The sequence below is a fragment of the Silene latifolia genome, chromosome 9, assembly GCF_048544455.1.
Source record: "Silene latifolia isolate original U9 population chromosome 9, ASM4854445v1, whole genome shotgun sequence".
NCBI lineage: Eukaryota > Viridiplantae > Streptophyta > Magnoliopsida > Caryophyllales > Caryophyllaceae > Silene > Silene latifolia.
This window is the reverse complement of record NC_133534.1, coordinates 62,437,905-62,448,958: the sequence shown is the minus strand read 5'-3', so window position 1 is coordinate 62,448,958 and position 11,054 is coordinate 62,437,905.

Genomic DNA, 11,054 nt, shown 5'->3' with positions numbered 1-11,054 from the left:
CGATCGAGAGAAATTGCTGGGATATTGCTCGATCAAGGAATCTCAAATCCTTCGATCGAGTAAGTTGCTATTTAACACGGGAGTTTATTCCGTGATTATCTTAATTACTATTTTAGTTTATTTAATAAATATCTCCCCTATATATGGGAAGACGTAATGTAACACCCCGGTTTATGAAGGAGCCTTTAGCAAGACATTCCCTAATAAACCGGACTATTACCATCTCGGTTTCCCGAGGTAGTGAATAACAAAGTACAACAATACCAAAGTACTTTAAATTAAAACTTAACGATTACATGTTTATTACAAATTATCCAACTAGACTCAATATAAGATAAATACAACTCGCAGCGGAAAATAAATTAAGTGATAAAATCTTCTATGTGGTCTAGACTTCTAGGTAGATTGGCCAAGTCCTCACGCATCCCATAGCTCCCAAGTCAGCTAATCTTTAGTACCTGTCAAATCTGCTCCCCATTATGGTTCATCACAGGTGTTCACGAATACACAGGGTCAACCACGAGGTTGAGTAGGGAAAACAATGAAACAATAAGATATGATATGCATGCTCCTCCTTCACCTCCATCTCCATCTCAACTCATCACACACATCCCCGGAACGCCCAGCCATACCGATCCCCGGTAGACTATATATCGACCGAAGTCGATCTGCCACTCGCAACAGGACACCAGGGCAAGTCTGCGAGAACCCGCCCGGGCCTTATCACAACATCACATCGTATCACAACCTCGTCACCACCACACCATCCTCCAACTCCAATGCATATGAAATGCTCAACAATAATTATGCAACACAATATGTATATCAAATGAATGAAATCATGCCGACTCATCAATGTTGTGATATCATACTCAATACGATCAATTCAATCAATCACTTTCCGTATATATATAAATCATAACATAGGTCAACATCCGTAAATCAAGTCAACACAATTCGATCAATGATGATAATAGGACAAGTGTATTTCCCTACCTCAAAGTGCCAAAAATCCAATTAAGCGATTAAAGCGATCCGAAAAAACAAAGCAATGCATTTGATTATCGATCCTTCACGAATCCGTCACCTAAAACAATTATAATATTTATAATTATTAACTACTAAATATAGAAATCTCCCAAAATGGAAACTTTCCCGATATAGTAACTTTCCTCTTTTAACAAACCCACTCAAAACCCGTCTTTAATTATTTAACTGGTTCGGGAATTAATTTAATTAATTTAGAATACGACCCGATACGAAATATAACGATTAAATGATGAAAAATCCGTTTAAAAACCAAAACAGCCCGCACCCCTTCACACGCGCACACACACCACCACAAGCCACCTCACCACCGCGACAACCACATGACCCAACACCCACTCGACCTCACCACCCACGACCACCACCAGCTGGTCGATTGCCGCCATGAGTCGAACCAGTAATGTCAAATCTGCTGGTTCACCTGCCGTGCCTCCCCAAACAGCCCTGTTCTCTCCTTTACCACCACCGCACTCTACACCCATAACCCTGTCAACCACCACAGCCCCACTCGCCGTCAACCCACGAACCAAGACACGGTGGCGCCGCGTTTTCGACCTCCCCGAGTCAACGGTGGCGCCACCCCAAATCCCAACCATAAAACTCGCTTTGAAAACTCATATTATAACCCGTTTGACCACCCCCATCGATGCCGCCTTTCTCTGCCCCTACAACCACCTAGGACCACCCTAACCACCACCACTACACTCGCCACTCATCACCCATTTCCCCTACCCCGACACCAATCAACATAAACACCTCTATAAGACACGAAACCATGACCAACATCTCGACAGAAAACAAAACAGAGGAGGAGGTGCTGAACCTTACCTTTTTCCGCCACCATAACAACCACCACGGCCGCCTAAGAACGTCGACGACCACCCCTAGCCCTTCCTTGCTGCACCGTGACCACCCATGCTCTCTCTCTCTCTCTCGTATTGCGTGAAAGACTGAGATCTAAGCTGATGAAGAAGGGAGGCGGGTTGAGGGTGTGTGAGATCTGAGAGAGACGGGTTGGTTAGGGTAGTGTTTAGGTTAATTAGGTTTAGGGTTATGGTTAATGGGCTTAGGGTTAAATGGGCTGAACAGATAATGGGCCAGCTCAATGGGTCAGCTCACAATTCGAATTCTATATAAAACCGACTCAATTAACTTAGCTCGATACGACGCGAGTTAAATAAAATAACTTAATGAAATTATCGACTCAATAATTTACCCGGCTTAATTGGCAATATAAAATTGATAATAATTAATATATAATGATATCCGTTTAATTTATTATATAATATCCATTTAATTTATTATATAAAATACGGGGTATTACAGTCTTCCCCCCTTAAAATGAACTTCGCCCCGAAGTTCGCTCCCATACCCAAACCTCAAAATGGTATTGTATATCGTACTTACGGACGTCACGCAATTTTAACACGGTTAACACACTTTTGACTCATCAATTAAACGTAACAAATACGGAATGTTACATTCTGCCCTCCTAAAAATAAACTTCGTCCCGAAGTTTAACTCATCATTTCTTAATCCAATTAACTACAACTAATAATTACCTGCGAACACAAATGTATAACACTATATAATCACCCGAGAACACCATCTTCTTTCCATCTCAATTTCCGACCTCAAACTCAACATAAACTCATTAACCATGGTCGCACTGGACCGCAACGTATCTCCCGTAACCATAACTCAGCTCATAGGCTAACTCATAACACATTACCAGTAGTTTAATCACACTCTCCTTTTACACGTCAACCAACTAACAGAGGTAGGAATAAACGTATAAAACTCATTTGCATAGGTACCCCACAACTAACATCAACTTGGTCAACTACAACCTACAAACAAGTGCAAATTAAGCATTAAGATTTTACAATCCTACCCGACTAGAAATATGGTTACGTCCTCGTAACCTCTTTTCACTTTCATATACATATGCAACAAAATCACTATCAACCACATGTAACAGGAAAGAACACACGATAAGATATTGCGCATTAACATTAAAGTCGAAACAAGGTTTTATTATGGAATTAATTGATTGTCAACAAGTAACATTTATTACTTAGCTCATGCTTAACTTAAAACACAACATCAGACTAAAAGAACAACAAGAAAGGGACCAAGGTTTACACGGTTTCACAACTAAACGAATTTGATGATTAATTATAGACTATGAACGAGCGAGAGCAGAATCAACAAAACAATTTAAAACTTCTCACATTTGTAAACATATCACAGAAACAGATCTACCACTGCTATCCCTCCCAATCACAGGATCTCATTGACATGTCCGTACAACCATTTTACTCACTCACTGGTTTAGGTCACGAATTAGGCCGATGAATTTAAGCAATCACCAACATACTCATAATTCATATTTTAAATTATCAAAATTGTTTGCACGATATCACCTCTGAAAACATGTTTCCCGATAAAAGTAACAACATATGATCTATGACAACGACAACATTTAACTTCATTTTCAAAACCTTTACTTTCATACTGGACGGTGAATAACTTTCCTAATTATAGATCTTATAACAGAGTCGTCCATAGAATCCATTTACAGCTTACTACGAACTCAAAGTCAGATAGACTTAATTTAATTCCTTTAAACAAAACCAGCTTAGGTGTCGACTCATATATCGTAATTTACAGGTTCATCTTATTCATTTCAGTCCTATCTTTATTAATGCACGACTATTACCTCAATCATCGTGGATTTTAATTGCACTTCTTTACTCGATTATATTCACTACTCAACTAAACGTAACTATAATGACTATCATTTAAACCAACGCATATCATGTGAATCATAGAAGGGTTATCCCATTATAATTGCTAATATATTTATCATAAACAATCTTTATTAAAATATAATTGATAGTGATGACTCGAGAATCTAGTTATACCAATCGTCGTATTATATCAAACAATTTCCTTTATATCATGCTCCTACAATTGCAAGAATCCCTTTAGTATTTTATGACGATATAATGATGAACATATCCACTAAGAATTAACAACACTGATTATTTTCATGTTATAGGTTTTAGGTTTAACTAAAATAATTTAATGCAATGTAAGTAATAAATATACTATAGGCACACCGACTCACATGAAAGTCTTTAAACTCAGATGACATCCTATATGGGTGGACATTTAGACACGATCATTACTACCATCCATGTGTAAACATTTAAACATAATTATTATAAACATTCATGCGAGTATATTAGGACAATCACCTTAGCTTTTAACGCCATCAATTTTACTTAGGTACGACGATATAGTTTTATTATTCATATATATCCGACCACTATGCAAATATGATATAAAATATTACAACATGCCAAATGTATATAAAATATGCAAACAACTGGACTCGTATAACATATTTCACCCTTGATTAGAAATCAATTTAAATAAGCTTATTCAATTTTACTCATATTATCATGCCAATAATGTTATCGACTAAACTTTAATTTTATCACTGATTAAGATACCTAACTACTGAACATGCGTGCTACTATTGTCATATAAAACATTATAGATTTACATTACTAAGGCTCGTGGATTAATCAAACAACTGCATGGAAACCTAACATAGAACGCACATTTTAAATGTTTTGGTTTACGTTGTAACTTCCAAAAATCACGAATAAATAACTGCTCGATTAAAACTTGATTCATATTACTTTTATAAAACACGGTGAGTTAAAAACACAGGGGGAAAAAGAATTAGGTCTAAAGCACAAGAATTCCATTTTGTAAAGAATATTACAACTCAGTTGGTCCAAACAAACATGTGACAGCTATTGGTCCAAACTTGGGTCAGTTTGTAAAATATATCATTTAATATTGAAACATCAAGATTTTTCGTGGCTTATTAATTTGCAAACATATGCGACTCTTTTGATCGATGGAGTTGGAATTATGCAAAAATTATCAATACAATTTAAATGAGGATTTTTACAAAATCATTGGTCAAAACATCACTGTACAGGAACTTCCTGACCACAGCCCACTAAAATATTTATTACTCTTAATCCGTATATCATATAAGCATGAAACCAACGCCAAATGAACACTAACTCACGAGGCTATCTCTCATAAAATTTTCATCCATGGGCAATAAACAGAAAAGAAATGGCAGTAAGATCAATTCGAAAGTAAAATCAAACAACGTGTTTCAGTACTAGGTCATTCATCTTCTATGTTCCAAACTCTTACAACCATACTATCGATACTAACTCATCCTAACTCAAATCTATCACTGTACTTTCGTAAACATCTATCCCGTAGAATCCCTTCGCATCTCGATCTACTCCTTACATCTAAATCTCGATTGCTATGACTAAAAACATGCAATTCAACAGTGTTTCTAATTACTATCACAATACTATACTAGCATGGCTTTGGGATCACATAACCGCATATTACTAGGCATAATAGTACAATTAACACATCATTCAACATCCAACTAGGTAACTATCCTCGACTCGCAATTATTTTCATACTCACGGCTACCACAACACTTCATTGATTATTCACCTGAGCTCGAAAATTTGATTTCTCATTTCCACAACATCATATGCTCACGTCATCATTCATACAAAATACTTACCGTAGCGTTGTTAGAATATATGGGTCTCAAGGTATACATCAACTCGATTATGCAATAATCAATGTATCAATCAGTTAACACTTAGGCAACGATATAGGAATTTCATGCTCAACCTCAAGCAACCTTGCTACCCTTTCTCTCGTATACACTCAGGGTTTCCGGGTCAAACTGAGAGGGCCGCTGGTTCGGTGTGAGGGGGCCCCTAACTCATACCTCACCTTAGTGTGCTCCTAACAGTTCTATCCCGGGGTTCATTTTATTTAGACTCTTCCTATGTTCATTGGGTTCATTGGTTTAGGCCTGAGGATCGTTCGCTCTGATACCACTTTGTAACACCCCGGTTTATGAAGGAGCCTTTAGCAAGACATTCCCTAATAAACCGGACTGTTACCATCTCGGTTTCCCGAGGTAGTGAATAACAAAGTACAACAATACCAAAGTACTTTAAATTAAAACTTAACGATTACATGTTTATTACAAATTATCCAACTAGACTCAATATAAGATAAATACAACTCGCAGCGGAAAATAAATTAAGTGATAAAATCTTCTATGTGGTCTAGACTTCTAGGTAGATTGGCCAAGTCCTCACGCATCCCATAGCTCCCAAGTCAGCTAATCTTTAGTACCACAAATCGCTCCCCATTATGGTTCATCACAAGTGTTCACGAATACACAGGGTCAACCACGAGGTTGAGTAGGGAAAACAATGAAACAATAAGATATGATATGCATGCTCCTCCTTCACCTCCATCTCCATCTCAACTCATCACACACATCCCCGAACGCCCACCATACCGATCCCCTAGACTATATATCGACCGAAGTCGATCCGCCACCCGGTGAGGACACCAGGGCAAGTCCTGCAGAACCCGCCTGGGCCTTATCACAACATCACATCGTATCACAACCTCGTCACCACCACACCATCCTCCAACTCCAATGCATATGAAATGCTCAACAGTAATTATGCAACACAATATGTATATCAAATGAATGAAATCATGCCAGCTACTGAATGTTGTGATATCATACTCAATACGATCAATTCAGTCAATCACTTTCCCGTATATATATAAATCATAACATAGGTCAACATCCAGAAATCAAGTCAACACAATTCGATCAATGATGATAATAGGACAAGTGTATTTCCCTACCTCAAAGTGCCAGCAAATCCAATTAAGCAGTTAAAGCAGTCCAGAAAACAAAGCAATGCATTTGATTATCGATCCTTCACGAATCCGTCACCTAAAACAATTATAATATTTATAATTATTAACTACTAAATATAGAAATCTCCCAAAATGGAAACTTTCCCGATATAGTAACTTTCCTCTTTTAACAAACCCACTCAAAACCCGTCTTTAATTATTTAACTGGTTCGGGAATTAATTTAATTAATTTAGAATACGACCCGATACGAAATATAACGATTAAATGATGAAAAATCCGTTTAAAAACCAAAACAGCCCGCACCCCTTCACACGCGCACACACACCACCACAAGCCACCTCACCACCGCGACAACCACATGACCCAACACCCACTCTGACCTCACCACCCACGACCACCACCAGCCTGGTCGATCGCCGGGCGAGTCGAACCAGTGGCTGGCAATCTGCCGTTCACTGCCGTGTGCCTCCCCAAATGTACCACTGTTCTCTCCTTTACCACCACCGCACTCTACACCCATAACCCTGTCAACCACCACAGCCCCACTCGCCGTCAACCCACGAACCAAGACACAGTGACGCCGCCTTTTCGACCTCCCCCGAGTCAACGGTGGCGCCACCCCAAATCCCAACCATAAAACTCGCCTGAAAACTCATATTATAACCCGTTTGACCACCCCCATCGATGCCGCCTTTCTCTGCCCCTACAACCACCTAGGACCACCCTAACCACCACCACTACACTCGCCACTCATCACCCATTTCCCCTACCCCGACACCAATCAACATAAACACCTCTATAAGACACGAAACCATGACCAACATCTCGACGTAAAACAAAACAGAGGAGGAGGTCTTTGAACCTTACCTTTTTCCGCCACCATAACAACCACCACGGCCGCCTAAGAACGTCGACGACCACCCCTAGCCCTTCCTTGCTGCACCGTGACCACCCATGCTCTCTCTCTCTCTCTCGTATTGCGTGAAAGACTGAGATCTAAGCTGATGAAGAAGGGAGGCGGGTTGAGGGTGTGTGAGATCTGAGAGAGACGGGTTGGTTAGGGTAGTGTTTAGGTTAATTAGGTTTAGGGTTATGGTTAATGGGCTTAGGGTTAAATGGGCTGAACAGATAATGGGCCAGCTCAATGGGTCAGCTCACAATTCGAATTCTATATAAAACCGACTCAATTAACTTAGCTCGATACGACGCGAGTTAAATAAAATAACTTAATGAAATTATCGACTCAATAATTTACCCGGCTTAATTGGCAATATAAAATTGATAATAATTAATATATAATGATATCCGTTTAATTTATTATATAATATCCATTTAATTTATTATATAAAATACGGGGTATTACACGTAATTAGGTTTTAAGCACACTCTCGCTTACTCTCGAACACTCTTAATCATTCTATTTCATGCTCTTAATTACGTAAAAACTATTGGTTGCGTTGCTTTGCTCTTAATTTCGGATCTCAAGCTTGTAATCTCACTTCACTATTTACTCTTAATTTAATTCCTCTTTGCTTTCTCTTATTGTTGTTGTTGTTGTTGCTAGTATATGTTATGTCGTCTTCATCATATTATGTCTCTTGCTTATTCCTATATCGTTGTTGTTTATTCCATCAATATTATGAGTAGCTAATTCTCTCTATGTTAGGATTAGGGGAGCCATGGTAGTGAATAGATGAAGTTGTAAATAGGTTAGATGATTGAATTGTGAGAACTCTTTTATGACAATATAATTGTAATCGCTTAGTTGAGTGCACGCTTCTAAACCAGTTAAATTGGTTAACTTCAGACCTAGATAGAAAGATTGGAATGAACAGACCAGTTATGAACAGTAGACTACAGTCAATACACTAATGAGGATGAAAGTTAAGTTAGTTGTATTCTAGGGCGGATAGCGGACCGAAAGGACCTTTCCCTTACCCTTCTCACATTAGATCGTCTGAGCTATTTATGACTGAGTTGATTAATTGCCATGGTGAACCGACTTCCTAACACACTTCTCTTTATTTGATCACATCTTTATTTCTCTGTACTCTTACAACTCTTTCCCTCTTGCCTTAATCTCATTTAGTTATTAGAAAACAAATTCAAATCATTCAATTGTTACCACGACAGACTTAGATAGCAGATAGATATAATAGCCTCCCTGTGCAGATCGACCCTACTTCCACTGGCTTCTGTTAGTTGATTTAGGTATTTATTTTTGGTACTAAACGATGGGTATCAAGGACTGATCTTGCTCAACCGGTATGGTGGAGGGGAGGGGAGGGAGATGACACCGAGGTGTTCCATAGCTATGGAATGGACCGCACCGCATGGAGAGCCTCGGAGAGCTACGAGCATGGCTGCCTCGCGGGACCGTGGGGATCTAACTATGGTAGCCAGTTGGATGGGACAGGGAGGTTGACCGGTGGTGGCTACTCAGCAGGAGCATACGAGAGGTAGGGGACATCCGTCACCGGTGGCGGCGAGGACATGGACGAGGATGCGGACACTTGAACTCCATTTTGATTTATATTATTTTGTTTGTTGGATATTTTGACGGATTTCTTATCGTACTTGACATTTGGTTGTTTGGATGATTGTAACCGGGCCATATGGCCCACACTCTATTTGCTTTCCATGTTAGTATGTAGTTAAGACTTGGTTCTTTGTGTTGGTAGTTGGTTAAGACTCGTCTTCCAGGAAAATGTTATAATTTCATAAGTCTTGGTTGCAAAATATCGAGTTCTGCCCTCAAAAACTCGGCCGAGTACTTAACCGAGTACTCTGGGCTTGGGTCCGTATTTTGATTCTTAGTCCGTGGTTTCGTGAATGAGTTGTTTAATTTTGTTATACGTGTTTTCCTAAGAATATTGGTATCAATGTGTGTATGGTATGGTATTTACATGATGAATTTTGGTGACGGTACATCGGGTTGGTTTGGATTTAAGACGGAAGTGATATGGGAGTTGGTGTGGATGAAAGCATGATAATCACATAGTGCTCGTTGGTGTTGCATGTTGTATACGTCTTTCTTAGCTTTGGTGAATTCAAGTTATTTTATCTCCACTTTATATGAATATAGTTACCTTACTTTTATTTTGTACATGCTCATAATTGTTAGAAAATTTATACATGCTTCCGTAATTGTTGTATATATATATATAGACACACACCTCATTTCTATAGTTGGGCGTGAATTTCGGGGACGAAGTTCCGTTTAAGAGGGGTAGATAACATCGCGGCAAAAGAATTGCAAAACTCGTGAAACATCTTTAAATAGTTACTTCTATTCTTAAACTGTCATTTTTATAACTTTAATCGTTGTTATTTAAACTACTGTATGACATGTTATGTTTCTAAACGATTTAGTGGCTTGCACATAGTGATAACATAGTGGCTTCATGGTCGTCATAATCGTGTCACAATAACTGGTGGTGTTAGACAAGTAATGATAATAACCTAGTCGTTTATACGTTGGCGCTACTTGGTGTTGCATAAGTTACGTGGCTTTCCTTGTCGCATGAATACTATGTGATCCCTTGTGTTACTTTGTCGTGTTGCGTTTGGAAGTGTGGGACGAACTTCGGGGACGAAGTTCCTGTTTATGGGGGGAAGACTATAATACCCGCCCTATTAGGGACCCGTTGACTAACTTATTGACCGAGGGAGGGCCTTAACAAGGGAGACGGTAGATATTAGATGATCAATGTAACTAGATACTTGACCTAGCAGAGGCCACTCGGCCGAGTATTTGAGGTACTCAACCGAGTGGGGCTTACTCTGTGACACCCCGCGATAAAGCGGAAAATATAACTAATAAATTAAAGCGGAAATTTGTGATATTTTAAAAACTTTTAAAAAATTACTAGTTAAAGAATAGCACGTGGGTGCCACTAACGAAAAGAAACAAATACAACAATAGACAAATTTAGGTAATTACAACCCAAGTTTAGAAAGCGGGGAAAAGATATCCCACGAATAAACATATAAGGCGTTTCTAAACTAGCAACTATGGCCCAAGGGTTTAGTTCTCGCTAGCCCACACGTCTTCCCCACGTAAGCATCTTCACCACCTGTCATTCATGTAAACATGAACGCCACAGTCAGTGGGGAGTAACTCAAGGTTCTCCCAGCCACAATATGTCGAAACGAACATAACAAAGAACATAAACAAACAATCATATTA